This window comes from Pleurodeles waltl, chromosome 2_1, assembly GCF_031143425.1.
Source record: "Pleurodeles waltl isolate 20211129_DDA chromosome 2_1, aPleWal1.hap1.20221129, whole genome shotgun sequence".
NCBI lineage: Eukaryota > Metazoa > Chordata > Amphibia > Caudata > Salamandridae > Pleurodeles > Pleurodeles waltl.
Window position 1 is genome coordinate 104,468,330 of NC_090438.1, and position 19,666 is coordinate 104,487,995.

Consider the following 19,666-nt stretch of genomic DNA (forward strand, 5'->3'; position numbering starts at 1 on the left):
GCAGAACTGGCAAATCCTCATATGCCTGAACATCAAGAAGTACCGCATATTGATCGACCAATTCCCTATGACCCACCCAAGGTTCACCCTACAGGTGGCCATGGAAGTTTATTTAGAGAGACTGTTCCCACCTTGGTAGGCAGATTGGGAACCCCTTCAGATTGTATAACGGTCTTTCGGACTAATCTTATCACTGCCCAAAATGAAATTCTGCAACTCCCACCAGATTGCATGCCATATGATTTGGTCTTAGCTAATGTCCCTCCCCTTGAACCTTTATGTAGGGAAGATACTACGGCGTTAATGAAGAAATGTGCTCATTGGCTGAGGCAAAAGTTTAGTTATCAGGTTGATTTAAATAATAAGATTCTTATGGCACGCAGAGTGAAGTGGGTGGGTCTTTCAAAGAAGGTATATGATGGTGATTGCATTGTGATTAATTTTGCTAACCCTTGCTTGGTTAATCGTTTATTGATGGATTTATTACGCTATGCTAAGAGGAAAGAAGGGATTCAAATACATCCTTTGAGCTTTTTCTATGATTCAATCGCTTTACCTATCTCCTCTACTATGGCCCATTGTGATTTCAATGTGGAGATGCCTATGACATTTCTACAGGAAAATACCCTTAGATGTAGTCAGGTTTTGACTTCTCTAGATGTGAATGATTAATAGGTGGTAAAGAACAGCTCCATAATAGGTGCTCCAAATGAAGAAGTGGTTGGTAATGGGTATGTAACCCCGATATTATTGAACAGGCCTGATGAGTTAGATACTTCCCCTCAAGATATATCAGATGTTTCTACAATCAAGGAGCCAGTGGCTGGGATTTTTACTAAGAATAAACCTTTAACATTGATTAGCTGGAATATTGCGAGGCTACGGTCCAAGGTTAAAAACCCAGAGTGGCTGGAATTTATATCTAATTATGATGTTATCTGTTTTCAGGAAACTTGGTCTACTGACCCTTTTTATTTGGATGGGTATTTCTCTGCATTTCGACCAGCAACCCCTTCCTTAGTGGGCAGGGCAACTGGGGGGCTTTTGGTTCTTGTTTCCTTGCAGCTTCCCAAAATGGAGGCGTCTCTGGTTTGGTCTTCTGGATTTTTTATGGTGGTCCAATTATAGATGGAGGGGCACAAGGGCTTTTTGCTTATCAATTTTTATAATAACATTCCGCGTGATTACCGAGGAGTTAATGGACTTCCTTGATTTTTATGGGAAGTTTCAGGACAGTGACTTAGTCATTATCTGGGTTGGAGATTTTAATGTGCTGTTATGTAATCAGGAATCCTCACACGTTTGTGGCACTTTTAAAGAAGGGGAGAGAGACGTCCACACATTTCACCCATTCCAATCAAGGTGAAGCCTTAAATACTCTCATTTATAAATGTTATCTTGTTTTTGCTAGGGAGAAGGCCGTTACACATATTCAAAAGATACCCACTTATACGGGGAATTCTAAAGGTAGTATTATCGATTTTATCTTAATCAGCTCCCCAGATTTCCATTTAATTTTGGATTTTAAGATAATACCACATTGTGCCAGTGATCACAATCCCCTCTGTATTAACGTAGTTTTTTATAATAGTTTGTTTTCATCTAGTGCAAGATGCAGGGGTAGTCCAGCTTTTAATAAAAATTTCTGTCTTCGCATGAAATGGGAAAGTATAGATCCAAAGACTTTTCATAAGAATATTATTGAACAAAATCTTGGTTCTATTAATAAGTGTTTGTTGCCACAGCCATCATATCCTCATCTTGTATTAGAATTTGAAGTTTTAAGTAATGCCATCTCTGAGGCTTTAGTGAGTAATAGGCCTTCATATTGCCCCAAGCCCCGGCAATGGTTTAACTCTACTTGTACAGTTGCCCATAAAGAGTTAAAAATAGCTTTGAAAACAATCCTGTTTAGTTGGGAATTAGATGGGCAAGGGGTGGATATGAGACAGCCCTAGAGGAAAGGAGAAATGAAATTAGAAATAGAGCATGGGAAGAACTCTTGGCGGCTACGGAACTGAAGGACTCTGCACAATTTTGGAAAGTAGTCAACCATCCTTACTTCCTGGAACATGATAACAAACAGGGCGAATGTCTGATACCTGAAGGGGTCTGGGTGAAACACTTTACAAAGATATTTCAGCCTGCGAATGACCCCCATTATGAACAAGGGGACTGTAGTAATTCAAATATGGTGGCAGCAAATTTGAATACGAATAATTTATCCTTTGAGTTACATGAGGTAATTGCAGCTATCAAACGATCGAAATCAGGGAAAGCCCCTGGACCGGATGGGGTCCAGGTTGATCTTTTTAAATCTATTCCAGACCTCTAGGGACCACTAATCACAAATGTACTGATTAGTGTAGTTAAAAGTAACATTCCCTCTTCATGGAAATCAGCAATAATTGTTCCTATTTTTAAAAAGGGAAATAGCCAAGATCCAACTTGTTATAGACCAATTTCCCTAATATATTCTACCGCCAAGATTTTGGGAAGTGTTATCTTGACCCGGCTTGAGGACTGGGTAAGAAAGACTAAAATCCTCTCTCCAATCCAATATGGTTTTAGGCCTGGTTTAGGCACAGTGGGGCAGGCTTTAAACTTACATCTTATTCTTAGTAAATATGTCACTATCAGGAGAGGATCTATCCACTTAGCTTTTATTGATTTATCTAGTGCATTTGATTTGGTGAATAGAGAGAAATTGTGGCAACTTATGGACATAATGGGGGTTGACCAGGATGTGCTTGAATTACTTAAACATTTATACACTGACCTTACAATTTCAGTCCAATATGGCCAGCGTGGAGAGAGATCTCTTCCTTTTCCATCCTTACGAGGAGTTAGGCAGGGTTGTATTTTAGCACCGTTTTTATTTTTATTGTATATTAATGGCCTTTATAGTTTTTTAGTAAAAAATTGTAAGGATTTCCCTAGGATGGAATCTAGACAACTCCCGGGCTTACTGTACGCTGATGATGCTGTTTTGATTGCCTGCACAGCAAATGGTCTTCAGAATTTATTAGATCTTTTCTTTACTTTTATGCAGGATCTTGTCCTGAAAGTCAATTTTGTAAAGTCACTCATTATGACATGTGGCCCTCAAAACACACACGCTAAATGTTTTACTATGGATGGAAATATTTTAACTAAAGTGAAAGATTTTTGTTATTTAGGATTATATTTAAACTCCTCCTTGTTATGGAACCCCCATCTTAATTATAAGATCCAACAAATGGAGAGAAATATAGAGGCGATTTTTTGTTTCGCCCGTGAACTGGGTCATAGGGCAGCCATCAGATTATTACACTCTATAAATCCAAATGTATTACTGCAGCTAAGTATGGTGCGGGTCTTTGGGGTTACAGCAAACCAGCCCGTTTACAACAAATTGAGAATACATTTTTGCATAGGCTGCTTTTGGTACCTAAGAATGTAGCAAATATTATTTGCCACGAGGAGCTGGGAGTATGGCATATTGAGGATTCGGTTGGTATTGCCCCACTTTTGTTATGGCTAAAAGTTTGGTCAAATCCTGCGTCTATCTTGGTACAAGAATGCATTACAGATTGTATTCAATCAGCTAAATTTCCGTGGCTTACCCATGTTCAAAATTCCTTTCGGAAGTTAGGGTTAGAGAACATGTTTACTAATCGAGGGTCTTTACCCATTAATGCTAAGGAATTGCTCAAAACACAATATATAGAGTATGCTGCGAATTGCAGATACCAAGGGGCAGTAAAATTGAAAACATTTGAATCCTATGTTCAAATTTCTTCTTCCACAGTGTTAGAACCATATTTAACTTGTTTTTTGAGCTCCTCATCATATTCTCTCCTTGTTTTATTTAGATTAAATTTGATACATTTTAGAATGGCTTTTCCAAAGAAATGTACATGGCATAAAATGCTTCCAAACTGCCCTTGTGACAACTTTTCAAAGAAAAGTACGTGTCATTTTTTCTTATTTTGTCCACTTTATTCTGTTCCTAGACAAATCTTTATACTGCAAATTTTGCATAAATTGCAAACTACATCTCATAAGGAAGCATTGATTAACATCTAAAAACTCTCTTCAATACAATTATGTCATTCTGTTTTAAGCTTTATTAAACGGCTATGGCCATTAGGAAACGATATGAGTTGATTGAAGTAGATACACATTAGCATAAATTGGCAATATATGACTTTATCCCAATGCTGGGCTTTTACCTCTGCACTATATATGATCACATTTTATAGGGTTGACGGATTGATTGATAATGGCAATGTATAGAATTTTGTGATATTGCTGATCGAAGACGTTTTGTTATCACTGTTTTTAATTTATTTGTATTGTATTTTAATTATTTAAATTTTTTAGCTTGAAATGTATTGTGCTTTTATGGCATCTGCCGAATAAAGATTCTTTGACTGACTGACTGACTGATACTAAAATCATATCTTGTAGTGCTTCCAATTTAAGAGTGAATATACAAATGCTTATATAATAATGATACTACCATCATATCTTGTAGCGTTTCCAATACAAGAGTGAATATACATATGCTTATATTATAATGATACTGCCATCATATCGTGTAGCGCTTCCAATATAAGAGTGAATATACAAATGCTCCTTTATAATGATACTGCCATCATGTGCGGGATGCTTCCAACACAAAAGTGAATACAGAAATGCTTATATTAAAATGATACTGAAGTCATATGCCGGGTGCTTCCAGTATAGGAGTGGATATAGAAATACTCATGTTATAACAATTTTGCAATCATATGCTGATGCCCTATGAATACAAGAGTGAATACGGAAATGTGCATATTATATTGATACTACCATCAAATATAGGAGCGCTTCCGATAAAAGAGTGAATATACAAATGTGCGTATTACATTGATATTACCATCAAATATTAGAGCGCTTCCGTTAAAAGAGTGAATATACAAATGTGCGTATTACATTGTTACTACCATCAAATATTGGAGTGCTTACAATACAAGAGTGAATATACAAATTCTCATATAGTGAAACTGCCATCACATGCTACGTGCTTCTAAGAAAAAGGGTTGGAAACAGGTGCGCAGAAGACAAGAACAATGGTCTTTGGAAAGAACAGAAAAGAACAGCAATCCCTTCAAGATAAATAGTACAGGGATGGAAGAAGTAAATAACTTCGCCTGTTTAGGGCTGTGATTACTGAACACTCAAGTGGAACAACCATATCAAATCAGCAATAGAAGAATCAGAAGGCGCCTTAAATGCAGCTCGTAGAATGGTCCACAGTAAAGGCCCTCACTTCTCCTGACATACAGACAGTGTGGTTATTGTAAAAGCAGGACAACAAATTGTCTACAGCACTCATCTGTGCAGCCTGGCCAAAAATCTGGGAAAACAGAATGCCACGAAATAAACTTTTAGAGGCCACTCCTGATGCTCCCACAGGAATTTCCCGCCGTTGTGCTGAAATGCAGTCGCGGCTGTACCTCTATGGTGCCAAACCACCCCCAAAAAATGCAGTCTAAGAAGACTAAAATCAACACAGGGGGAGACCGAGGTCGATAACGTCTAAAGAGGTCATTTTATCTGAGTTATAGCAGGGCCGGCATTATATTGCAGCCGCACCTGGAGCTGACTTTGCTGGGGGTGCTGTGTTTAAAACCAACTATTGGTTTAACAAAGTGGTTTTCAAACCTTTAATGCTGCACCCCCCCAGGGATCCCAAACATATTAGGCCTTACTAATGTGTAAGAGGAACCACAATGTGATTATTGGGGGTGGTGATTCTGAAGAGTATTTGGAGTTCCCTCCCTTTAGACACATAGCCCAGCTTGGATATAAATGACATAACATGTTAGTGCTGGCCCATTACTGCTGCTAATTATTTTCAGCTTACAGCAAAGCTCTGTTATTGGTATAATGCTTCCCAGCCCACAGTTTGAAGACCCATGGTTTAAAAGCAGGTGAATTTCCTTGTGCATCCAGCAGTTTTCAGGCAACAATAAAAATGTCAAGCTAAGTCTGGTGATTAATGTTCCTACTGGTAAGAAATCAGAATTTTTCTAGCAGCAGTTTTGAAATAGCACGGAAGGTTAATGTGCCTGCTGCAAAGAACGTTTGCCATGCAGATCACAGAACTGAGTGTGAGTGAACTATGAGTAGCGCTATAACAAAATGAAACGTATGACAGAGAGGGGCTATGGATAGGTGAAGGGCAATGTTGGAGGGTGGTAGTGAGGGAATTAATGGAGAAGGAGGTCATAGGGGAAGTCGCACAAAACAGTGGGTTGCCCTGGGCGCCACCACCCTTAAAGCCGTCCCTGGTTATAACTCAAAATTTGCCATTAGCTGGGAAAAGGAAACAAAGAAGCCTGGCCTAGTTGCATCACTGGGAAAAATGGCTCTAAGATCACTGATAAATAAAAGTTTAACTTGCCTCTAAGTGAACAGTTTAATAAACTACAAATGGAGGAAATACAGCCTCAAACATTCCGCGTGGTAGGGCAAGCTGGGTTGTTTGATCCTGCACAGAAGTTCAATCTTACCTGGTCAAGCTGACTAACTTTTGGGAAAGAAGGTAGTTCAAATTAGCCAGCAGTGGAGTACTGCTGTCAACAGCCTATTGTGGATGAGAAATCAAGCAAACTCTGACACCTGCCAAGGTGGACCAACTGAAGACCTGACCCTCTTTGTGCTAAGTTGTCACATTTATAACTAGATCAGAGATCATACCATTAAACCGAGACTGGAAAATGAAAGCTGGGAAATGACGAGGATCAGCTCTTCTTTTCGACAGTGGTATCTCAGAGGAAGTAACTCGACGACTGGGAAGGTTTATTGTACAAGTCTGTGACACACGGGAGAAGCACATGACAAATTTGTTACAGCAAGATCTAAGAGCCTCTGGCAAAGAAGGGCTACTCATCAGGTGACACTTCATTTGTAAAGAACAGAGGTCGCAAAAAATGCAAGACATGCAGTGTTTCTCCCCAAAAAGCTAAATTGTTTCTATTTAAAGAACTGGCTTGAGAAGAAAAGCTTATGTAGTTTTTGTTCCTTTTTATTTTGCTCTTTTTGTGTCTTTCTGAATGATATTTCTCTCCTTGTAATATATATATTGAACTTGTGGAAAAGGCAGAGGAGGTGTTGCCAACAGCATCAATTAAATACATTTGAAGAAATCACATTATCATGATCCTGGCATCATGCGCCTTGGTGCTTGCACTGCAGTGGGGAATATCACCTGCATTCCAGGGTGCTGCCAGTGAGATCAGGGTGATGCTCACATACTGCACGGTGGTGCAGTTATAAAGCTGAATGGGCCTCCCTGGCATAAGTGAAGCAGAAATTCATCATCATATAAACTTTATTCGGTTTTGACAAATAAAACCATAAAACAGCAATAATAAATAGAATACACCAATCACATAGTCACAATGGTCGTAGTCAGACTGACCCTGATGAAAAAACAAGCCAGATCAAAACAAGTATGCACATCAGGCAGTAACTGTAAATAAAACAAAGCAAGTCAAACTTGCTTAAAATACTTGCCAACCAGCAAAGGAGGGATAAAAGACTTGCAAAGTTTTTCTTTTTTTTTATAAAAAGGACAGAACATAATAAAGTGCAAGGTGTCCTGGGTGGCGACGTGGTCACAGCTCCGTGGAACGACCTCCCTAGTGAGATGGCCAGCTGGTGATGAAATAAGTTAAATCTAAATCGAATCTAGAAAACAGTGGTGATTTGGCATATCGAAGGTTAAATCGAAGGTTAAATCAGGCTCCAGGGTGAAACTGGTTTGTGACGTACATAGGCTCCAACGGAGGGTTTACCCATTTCATTTAGGGATCTCTCTTTCACTTTCCAAGCCCTGAATGCCACCGTGGTCCAGGCAACATCACCAATAACTATTGAATCAGGATTGGTAAAACACGCTTTAACATAGTTTAGCCAAGCTATACTAGACACTCAATTAAGGGACAAACAGTACTTCAGTATAAGGCGATTAAGGCTCTTTTCAGGTCCCAATTATACAGACAAACAAAGGTTGCATTGGCAAAATATCGGTCCCAACTCCCCAAGTTCCTCGTGTATAATATAAGATGGGGAGCTTTCCTAAGGATTTTGTAAAGATGAGTCTTCCAGTGTAGTTTAATTCCATCTTTTTATTTCCCAATTAATGCACAGCACCTCCAGCACAGCTCCTTCCTTCTTCCTCTCTCCTTCTACTCTGGACTTCCACACATCCCATTTGAGATCACCACCTACCTCATCACATTCTAGTATTGACCCTTCTACAGTACATAGAATACTAAGCCATCTTCACACTTCTCCCCCCATATGATATACAACGAATAACAAAGAACAAGGGAAAGTAAGACAAGATATAAAAGATAAGATAAAGCTATTAACATCAGTTCACAACACAAGTTCTACAGAATAATTAAGAACCTTTCTTAACGATGAACTTTGCACACACTTCCCATACTCCAGGAACAACCATCCTCTAAAATTACTACATTTTGTTTGACTTCCTTCACCAATTGAGGAGCAGAATACTTGCTGCCCCCATTCACAACTACTCCACCTCTTCTTGTCCCTACCTAATCCGCTTTATCTATGTGACAATATTTCACACTCATTCTTTTGTTATACTGTCGGATATTTTTCTTCTGCATCTCCTCTACTTTCTCTCTTATTGCCTCCCTGTCCACTCTCACATTCCTTTCAGTTTTTAACCACACTGGGCATTCTTTCACACCAGGCATTCTCCCTTTAAGAGATACAAACGGTGCTACGCCAGTGACTGAATGTGGAGTTGTGCGATATGTCCACATCATTTTACATAATTCTTTTTTCCAAGAGAGATGATTAGCTAAAGACAACTGAATATTATCCATTATCACGCGATTCACCCTCTCAACCAACCCATTATAGTGGGTGGAACAGGGCAACTCTTTCATGACTAATACCCATCTTCCGCAAATATTCCACCATTTCACGTGACACAAATTGTACACCATTGTTAGACACAATAGTTTTTGGAATCCCTTCATCTAAGAAAACTTCTTCAAAAAACTCTATGACTCTTGCAGTATTCACCTGGTCAACAATTTTGAGAACAAACCATTTCGAGTGATAGTCTACTAGCACATTAATGAACTTGCTCCTAGCACCCAACTTGGAGACGGGACCAATGAAATCTACAGCTAGTTTTTCCCAAGGTCTTTTTGGAAACCTCATAGGAGCTAAAGGAGTTTGCCTTAGGACCTTAGTTTTGTCACTATTACTACAAGGTACACAATTCTTCACTGTCTTTTCCACCTGTTTATCTATTCCTGGCCACCAGAACAATTGTCTTATTTTCCTCTTCATTACTCCCCGTCCCAAATGTCCCTGGTGTGTGATGTCAATACTGTGCTTCCTAACACCCTCATGGGGAACAATTTAATTCCTCCTATACAACCTACTCTCCTGCACACTTAGTTGATCCTTAATCTTAAAGTAACAAGACACATCACTACTTCGTTCGTCCTCATATGTCCACCCATTAATTATTTTACTTTCCACCTTACTCATAATGGAATCGTTCGCCTTAGCATTAGCCCACTCGCTTTCGCTCAAGGCCAGTCCACCCAGAATTGTTCCCACAAAATTCTCAACTCCTTCGCCTACAATTTCCTCCACGACCACTGGCATTCTTAACAAACAATCCGCCACCACATTTCTATTACCTTTTACGAACTCTACATCAAAATGATACTCCATTACAGATAATAAGCATCTTGAAATTCGTGGTGTTACATTTCCTTCTAAACCACGCCCCCCCCCCTTGAAAATATAAATTAAAGGCTTATGGTCTGTTTTCAGTTTAAAAGGCACTCCCCATAAGTAAAACCTGAAGTGATTGATCCCCCAGCAACAAGCCAAGGCCTCTCTTTCAATTACAGAATATGATAATTCCGCACCCTGCAAACGTCTTGAAGCTAAACCCACAACATATTCATCACCATCCTGTACCTGTGTCAATACTGCCCCCGCTCCTACATTGCTCGCATCTGAAGTTACATACGTCTTTGCTGTACCATCAAAAACACCTAAAGTAGGAGCTCTCAAAATACATTTCTTCACGCTCTCAAAGGCACATTTGCAATCCTCACTTCACTCATATACTACCCCTTTCTTCATTAGTCTCCTTAAGGGTTCTACAACCTCTGTAAAATTCCTTATGAACTTAGCACAGTATTCTGCAAGACCCAAGAAAGATCTTAACTCATCCTTGCTACTTGGCTCTGGTGCATTCTCAATTGCAGCCACTATGCTTTTCTTAGGTCTAAAACCATCCTCATTAACAGTGTGTCCCAGATAAATAACTTCAGATTTTCAAATTTGGCATTTTTCCTCCTTAATGGTTAGGCCTCTCTTCTCCAATTTAGACATTACCTCTCCAAATAAGAGGCCATGCTCTCTTTCATCATTACCCACAATCAAAATGTCATCTTGAAAGCATAATACTTTGTCCATATCGACAAAAATCTCTTCCATCAGTCTCTGGAAAACGGCCGAGGCAGAGGCTAATCCAAAGGGCATCCTCTTGTAGCGGAATGACCCCAGAGGCATTACAAAGGATGTCAAGTGCCTAGAATCTTCATGTAGATTAATCTGATGATATGCTGAGGACATATCAAATACACTAAAAATACACCCTTTGCCTTTTATAGACAACATCTGAGAAATATTTGGTAATGATTGTCTGTCCACCCAGATATTTTTGTTTAAATCGCTGAGATCGATGCATAAACGAATCCTTCCTGACTCCTTGGGTGCTACAACAATTGGAGCGAGCCATTTTGAAGACTCTATAGGCTCAATGATACCATCTTGCAACAACCTGTCCAATTCCTTTTTCAAGGGTTCTTTCATCAAGTTAGGTATGCCTCGCACTCTATGGACTACTGGTTTTGCATCTCTCTTTAGTACAATCTTGTGAGAAAATCCTTTCAAGATACCTAATCTTGGAGAAAAAACTTGTGGATGCTTTTGGATTAAGGGATGACGAGAGTTTTCTTTTACTTCACCAATTCTTTGTTTTTCCATAATCATTACAGGCTCCTTAGCTTTGGGGTTCAGAATTATGCCCAAATCTTTCTGGTGACGCCAGCCTAATAGATTAGTTCCAAAGTCTGTGATATATACCCTTCCTTTAACTACTCTTCCCTTGAAAACAGTTGTCATCCAAATCATGCCTATCATTTCTATTCTTTTCCCTGCATACCCTACAGCTTTTATATCCGGTTCCAACAAATTCTAATTTCCAGCATTACTCCACAGTTCCTCATATGTTTTTTTTTAAATGAGAGTAAACGTACTTCCAGAATCTACCAACAGATTAACTGGCATGTCGTTCAGTAACACCTGAGCATGAGGTTTCTCTAATACATTCGTACTTTCCAGATCAACCTTGAGTGTCAAATCCTGTATACTTGTAGTTCTCTCATTAGACGTTAGTTCATTGAGGTTCCCGTCCACTGTTAATATTATTTCTTCCAGGTTCCTGCATACATCCTGAATTTCTTGGATTGTGCGCCCATTACCTTCGTTAATTTTAAATTTACAGACTTTGGCAAAATGCCCTCTTTTTCCGCAACTGCGACATATTGCGCTCCTTGCAGCACACATTTTGCTTGATGCAATGTGCCCAGGCGCTCCGCACCGATAGCATTTTACTTCCCTCAAGTCGAACTTTCCCCGATCCGGGTCTTCCCAACTCCTTGTTGATTTTTTCTTCTCTTCATTAACTAGGAATTTACTCTTATTCTTTATTTCACTAATGACATTTTGATTCCCTTCTTTGTTTGAATCATCCATTTCCTGTAGCCACACAGCCATATGCTCCATTCTTTTAGCGATTTGTATCATCGCTTCAACCAGATTAGGGTCTTTCATTAATAGTTTCTCCCTTATCTTCTTGTTATAAGCACACCTTACTATCTGGTCTCTTATCAGGGAATCTGATAATTGTTCGAAGCGGCAAGACAACGCGAGTCCACGTAAGGTTGCCACATATGATCCCATATCTTCCTCAGCACTTTGCATCCTCGAGAAAAACTTATGACGCTCCAAAACTAAATTGGTTTTAGGCATAAATTGTAAATCTAGCATTTGCAAGGACATTTCAAACACGTTGGAGGGTTGACCATCTCCCATACCTAAGGAAACCTCAGGTAGGTCCTCATAGATTCTTCTCCCTTCTATACCTAAATGATGATGAAGAATCGCCTGCCTCCTGATAGGACTGTAGTGATCACCACCAATTGCCAGTATGTAGGTAGTAAACATCTTTTTCCACTGTTTCCATGGGATAGGTGGCTCTCCAGGAGTTGGTAAAAAGGGTGGTGGTGAAGACATGCTTTGATCACCCATAGTTCTAATTATTTAACTCAATAAATATTTCCTTAGTTCCTTATTTAATATTATTGTTATATTTTATTTTATTTTATTTTTTTTCTGCTAATTGTTCTGTAGTATGCACTTAGTATTTTGATCCATTCACTTTTCCAAAGTGTCTTTTTTATTTTTGCTGCTTTTAATTTTTTACTCAAAGTCTTTCTTTACTTGCAGTTTCTAACTTCCACTAAGTCCTTCTTCTCTTTCCTAAGATGAAGATTCGGAAATCTGAAGTGCACAGGTAAGGTTCTTTTCTTTGTGTAATATGTACAATATTTAAATAATTCTGTTATTTTTGTTTACCGTGAACCTATGGTACAAATGTAAGCGTAATTTTTCTTGCGGCAGGAAGTCGCGGTCAGAGTTGCTTGCGGCAGGAAGCTGCGCTTGAGATTCAAGCCGTAGAGGAAGTGCTCACGGCAGGGAGCTGCGTCTCGGATTCCTTCAGAGCGCCGCACGCGTCTCACCTGCTCGCTGAGTTTCAGAGTTCGGGATGAACGCGCTTTTAAAAATACACACTGTCCGTTGCGGACGCGCGGACCAGATTCAGTTGGTTGAGCATAAATAAGTATCTTTAATCCAATTAAATTATTCCGCTCAGAAATATTGCGCTTCAGTTTGTTACTCGGTACCCAGTAACATAGATTATCCTCGTATGGATATACAAGACTCCAAAGGATGAATGAGTCGATTTGAAATTATAGTACAGTTCAAATAATCATTTTGCTCACCAGTTCGAAGATAAAAGAAGGTTGAAAAGGTATTTTGAAAGTTTTTCTTTCTTCTCTTGTTTCTTTTCTTTTCTGTTAAGTTGCTGACTTATTGAGCTGTATTCACTTCCAGGAGTGGAGGTGTCCTACTCAATCCGTCTCCTGCACGGTCACCTCGTCGCCAATGTAAAGATGAGTCTTCCAGTGTAGTTTAATTCCATCTTTTTATTTCCCAATTAATGCACAGCACCTCCAGCACAGCTCCTTCCTTCTTCCTCTCTCCTTCTACTCCGGACTTCCACACATTCCATTTGAGATCACCGCCTACCTCATCACATTCTAGTATTGACCCTTCTACAGTACATAGAATACCAAGCCATCTTCACAGATTTGTTCTCAATTACGCTTAACACTGAGATTGGCAAAGCCTCAAATGTCGCTGCCAAAAGCAACACTAGAAACACATTCAACTTTGTAGATATTAAGCATCACCTTAATAGACTTATGTTCCAATCTAGCAGAAAAATCAAAGACAGAAGCAATGCTCCTGGCAAGCATGTTGCATCTGGCAGCAACCAAGGGGGACCAGGTCATGATGAATCGAACAAAACTAAGTGCCGTAAAGTGTTGACACAACTGATGATACCACCTTTAACCTGCAAGGTTGTGATTTTAGTAAATGAAGCTGGAATCCACCAGGAAATGACACTTATATCAGTCTCCTCGTACCTCCTGTGTTTGTGCTAAACTTAAGATTGCCTCAAGATCATCATTCATGGCACAGATCACGTGTGTCTATCCTCTGCGTGGAATCCCACCATGCGTTTACAACATTCCCACTCACAAAAGCTACCACTGACCGGCCTGGATCCATCACCTGATGGTGCTCCAGGAGTAAGTATCATCATATTTGGTTAGAGCCAGTATTCCACAGTCTCCTTGACTACGCTGCAGAGAGTGACAGTGCACACCTTTAATACTCCACAGACACTAAACTGCAAATAGGATATTATGAGATATAACATTCAATGTAAGTCCCTTCAAGCAGAGAATAATAAACTGTAATCACCTGTTTCTACAGTGTCTAACATAGGTGCCTATCCTGTTTGTTATTTCTACAAATGATTCTAAATTTTAAAAAGTTGGGCAAATTGCGAAGTGATTTGCCGAGGACAAACAACTGGAACAAGTGAAGGAAGCTGGGATGATAGATCTTCCACGTCTAGCAGTCTCAGTACTACACCACCGTTTCACTCACACACAGGACTGGCACGAATATATATCTTCTAAAAAAAACATATCTGACTCACAGATTTTGCTATACTTTTGAACGTCTTTCCACTTATCTGCCAATAAATAAGATTTTATAAAGAATAAGATGTTGTACATCCATTCCTCCATTTTTGCTGTCATACATTTCACCCTCCTTCACTAGTTTACCTATTACTCTCCCTCCTATGCCAGTTTACCTTTTAGTCTTCTGCCTTTACCAGTTTATCTTTTCATCCTACCCAGGCCATCCTGTTTTCGTTTCTGCACCTCCCCCAGTTCCCTCTCCTGTTTTTCGTTGCTCGGCGCTGTGCTCTTCCGCTCTCTAGGGAGCAGCACTTATTTCCACAGCAAGGCCACCAGCAAGAACATTCAAGTACAATCTTAGAAGCCCAGCTAGCATGCGATACCAAGAATAGACCGTTCTTAGTTACCAGTGATGCTGAGACAACTTTTAGAGTGGGGGGTCTGTCCAATAACGTCACCTCAAAAAGACACAGTTTTTTTTTTTTTTTTTTAGAAAGCTACTAAACAGACACACAAGCAAAAGAATATGGGTATTGTGGAGGCTCTGGTGGTAATTTTTAACTGCATTTTAACAAATAAATGGCGAAATAGTGTGGCAGGGTAATGCCAGTTATATGGGGCATGTGCGCCATTTAAATGGCCTCTTCTTGAATCGAAATCGACAGAACCAACCACTGGACATGCAACTCCCGGAGATCATGTAGGGGGAGTGAGGCTTTAATCGTTTTCACAGCTTGGGGATGTCTGTTTAAAGGCACTCCTAGGGAACCGTAGCGTTTCACCAATCAGGGCTACTGTTCTATGAGCCTTAAGTCTCCAAGTGAGTACCCTCTGTCCCAGCCTTCACCTGATTGGTTCATGTAAATTCGTGAAATGAGTCTGGCAGTCTCAACCAGATTCACATTACCAAATTTTCCAATGGAGAAAAAGTGGGAGAAAATTTGGGGAGGGTGGGAAGCCTACAGGAATAGGGAGTGATTCTTTGGGTGGGATTCCACGGGTGGGTGGAGGGTCAGCTATCAACTGTATGTGATTGTCTTATTTGGGTGATTTCCGATCCGAAAACTACACCTTGGACGATTGCCACAAATCGTATTCTGTCTCTGAGTGGTTGTTACCGGCTATGTTCTTTATTGCAACATGCTATACTGTGCAATGGCAGTTTCGTTGTTTAATAAAAAGATTTTTTATTTTCATTGGAGACACCAATTTGTTTTATTTGTAGGACCACCTAACAGTGTGCTGACGCCGTGCGTACATCAAACATTTCATGCCATTTATGCACAGGACTGAAGAACCAGGTGCTGGCTTTTACCCGCAGCTGTGTACCAAAAATGGTAAAGTAGTTCAGAGGGTTTAGACACTTGACTTGCAGGGCACACAATATCACAAGAACAGGGGAAAACAACAATAGCGTCGGTCAAAAATTACCATAACCGATGGTACACCAAACAAAATGCACTGCCTACATAGTTGCAAGCAGTGCTTAATTTGTGCTTGTTGTTTCCGGTGCTGAGCACTGGCACTTATTTTTGAGGGCCGGGGCTTAGTCTTCTGCCTCAAGCATTTGCTGCAAGCAAAAGACACATATGGGAAAGACGGAGGAAGAGAAAAACGAAAAAGCGTCACAAAGGGAGAAAGTAGAAAGCTGCTAGAGTGAACTGAAGGGGCAGGGAGTGGCTGTAAATGGATTGAAGAGGCATGAGATGGCTTCAGTGTTACACTGCCTCAGTATTCTGTGTTCACACGTTTAATTGCAGCAGCCGCATGTTTAAGAGGAGGGCTTTGGGCACTGGCACCTTTTTATTTACAAATTAAGTACTGGTTGCAAGTATCTCAGTTTCACTTAACGCTGTGATCTTGGACACATAGCTGCCAACTTGTACAGGTCCATGTGACTAGTTGGGCCAGGCCCAGTTTTTTTTATTTAGAATTATGGAACCTGTAGTTTTACTTCACCTAGTTTAAAACCAGGACTACAAATCCCAGAATTCTATGAAAAAAAGTGGGCCCAACCTAACTAGTCAGGCAGGGACCTGGTAAACTAGGCAGACATGAGTCCAAGATCAGAAAGTTAAGTGAAACACAGTGGTGCACCTTTAGTTAGCACCATCAGGAGAACAGCAAATATAACATTTCTGCTGGGCTTAACCTCCCAGTTGAGGATTATTTGTAAATACAAACAACACACGGGACAACGCAAGCGATTTATTTAATGTTTTATGCATTTGCACCTCCCTGTTTACTACCACTGTGTGCAGCTTATAATGGGGGTCAGTTGATGCACGTGTGAAAGTTTTTTCTCGGCACTTTTGTGGTAAAAATGTTTCAGTAAAGTGGTTTTACCACTAAATTCTCAATGCATTTAATGGTAATATGTGTGGATGTCAGCTCTCCGCACATACTGTGCAGCTCTTTAAAAAATGCCAAAGCATATCATGGATGATAAATGGCAATGTATGCCAACAACACTTTGGACTTTTCTGTTGCATTAAAAATACCGTATAGCGTGTCACTGCTGCGTACGTGAGTCACCTGCCTATCAGAGGCAGACTTTGTGAATGGGAGGGTTGATGCATTCATACAGTGCAGGTGGGGTTTAATACAATTCTTAAGCAGGGGTTTAGTTTCAGGAGAGAGTTAGGAGATCTCACCCCCACCCTCCAAATTAATGTGCTGTACAGTTGAAAATTGGCTCCAGCGACTGAATTGGGTTTGCCAACATCTGTGTTGGGGTTCTCTTAGGGCAGTGGTCTTCAAACTTTTTAATGCTGCGCCCCCCCCAGTTGAAAAATAAAAATATTTGGCCCCCCCTCAGAATTTTTCACAAATATTTTAGAAAGATGGCAATGTTTAAATATGTCTAAACCTATTTAAACATTGCAGTTAAGTACTGTTACCTTTTTAAAACTGCAATAACATGCTTCTGCTTAAAACAAACACGTTATCTGTATAATATTTCTGTTGGCCAGAGTTTGGCGCACCCCCCTCCCTCCCCAGGATTACTTGAGGCCCCCCTAGGGGGGCCTGTCCCCCAGTTTGAAGACCTCTGCCTTAGGGTAATCACAGCAATTAAGTAACATTCGTTGGGGGGGGGCTCTGGCTGTCTCAGACACTACATGTCACAGATAAGCTAAGGTGCTGAGACCTGACGCCCCTCACATAATCTGACCAGAGCATCCTTTCTATGTCTGAAACTCTGCTTCCTCCTTAAGAGAAGACAATTTCACTATTTTTTAAATCTAGTACTAAGGGACTTGTAGAAAATGCCAGCACATCTTTTCAATGATAGAAAGGCAGAGAAAGGGGTCAGCACCATTGGTCCTCTCTCCAAGTAGTTCTGTGTTTTGGATACGCGAGTGATGTGGAGTGAGTGAGTAGGGCAAAGGTCTACTACTTTCCCATTGTGCTTTGATTCTTTTTTTTTAGAGCAGGAGGCAGTAACTCTGCCAACCACTGCTTAATTTGTGCTTGTTGTTTCCGGTGCTGAGCACCGGCACTTACCTTTGAGGGCCGGGGCTCATTCTTCTGCCTCAAGCATTTGCAGCGAGCAAAAGACACATATGGGAAAGACGGAGGAAGAGAAAAATGAAAAAGCGTCACAATGAGAGAAAGTAGAAAACTGCAGGAGTGAGCTGAAGAGGCAGGGAGTGGTTTTAAATGGAGTAAAGGGGCGCGAGAGGGCTTCGGGATTACGGTGCCTCAGTATTCCGTGTTCGCACATTTCATTGCAGCAGCCGCGTGTTTAAGAGAAGGGCTTTGAGCACCAGCTCCTTTCTATCTACAAATTAAGCACTGCTGCCAACACTTAGATACTCTGCACATATCTGTTCAGACGTCCCAGCTCTCTTTCTAGCAGGTCAGCCCCGACTTTCGGGCCTCTAGCTGCAAATCTGCATCTTTACATTCACATTTGAGCTCAGAAAATAATCATTCGTCAAATATTGGAAGACACCTTTTTCTATTGTTGGAGAGCTGGGTGGTAGAAGAACACGCAGAATGCAAATGCCTCGCTGTTTTTTGCCGTGTTGCGGCTCTTCCCTTCCTCCTCACATTTAGGTTTTGGCTTCCAGGTACAGATCCTACTGTTTTATGGGCGGCACCTGAAGCTTCCTCTCTGGCTTGAATAAAAACATTTTCTGAAAAACAGTTAGGTTTATGCATCAAACACCTAGATAAAAGAATAACCTTATGGTTACACACCCACGTGAATGCACGTACAAACACACAGACACACACCTCAGAAATTTTTTGAGTGCAGCTGATGCGTTTGCCCACCAAGTTGTCCTACTGGCACTAGAAGCAATGACCTGAAAGTTTTACACACAAATCACTGCATCAGGCACCAAAACTTATGAGCTGTCTAACTGGGACCTGCTGGGGGTCGGAGGACAGTTTTCAATCTTCCACATGAGCGGGAAAGGCAAGATGAGGCGTGATGGAATATCACGCTAGCCTCGATACATATTACCAACACACAAAGTGCATGGCGCACCTACTGTTGCCTGAAACTTTGTAACTCCCAAAATCGCTCCAGCTGTAACCCTTCCACCTCCATAATTCTCATAGATCTCAAGGATATGAATGAGGTGGGCTCACTCACATATTGTGAAATGCTTCATCATCGGCCACCTCATCCCACCCTGGTAAGATAATACCACCAGAGCAGACTCGACCTCAAGTGGGGCTAACCTGAGGGAGTTCTTAGAAATTATCTAACTGGACAAGGAACTCAGGTCCAGATGTTAATAAAAAGATCTGAGGATAAACCACAGACAGAGACCTGTTTTATTAGGGCGGTATCCTTGATAGGGTTAAAAACACTCTTATCAAGGAATTATCTCCAGGTTTATAATGGGTATTATGCCCACTTTATGTCCCTATATGTGTTGCCTGCCGACATGTTTCTGCCCGTATACATTTTAGCCTACAAAAGGTCTTAGGCATTCCTCAGGGCTTAAGTCAACAACCTAGACCTAAGAGATTATCCTAGGAAGATGAAATATATGTGAAAGGTGGGCCTACCTTGCATATTCAGTTATTTTAATGGTAGCGATCCCCGTATTTTTTGGCCTATTCGCCTCATGGTCTGTCCCGAGGAGGCGACTTCTGTAGTCACACTTGCTTTAAGGAGACTCGCCAGTGACTCTTATGCCCCACTTAAAAGAACAGCCGACCGGGTCAGTTTTGAATAGCAGGCACTCTTAAGCCATTCC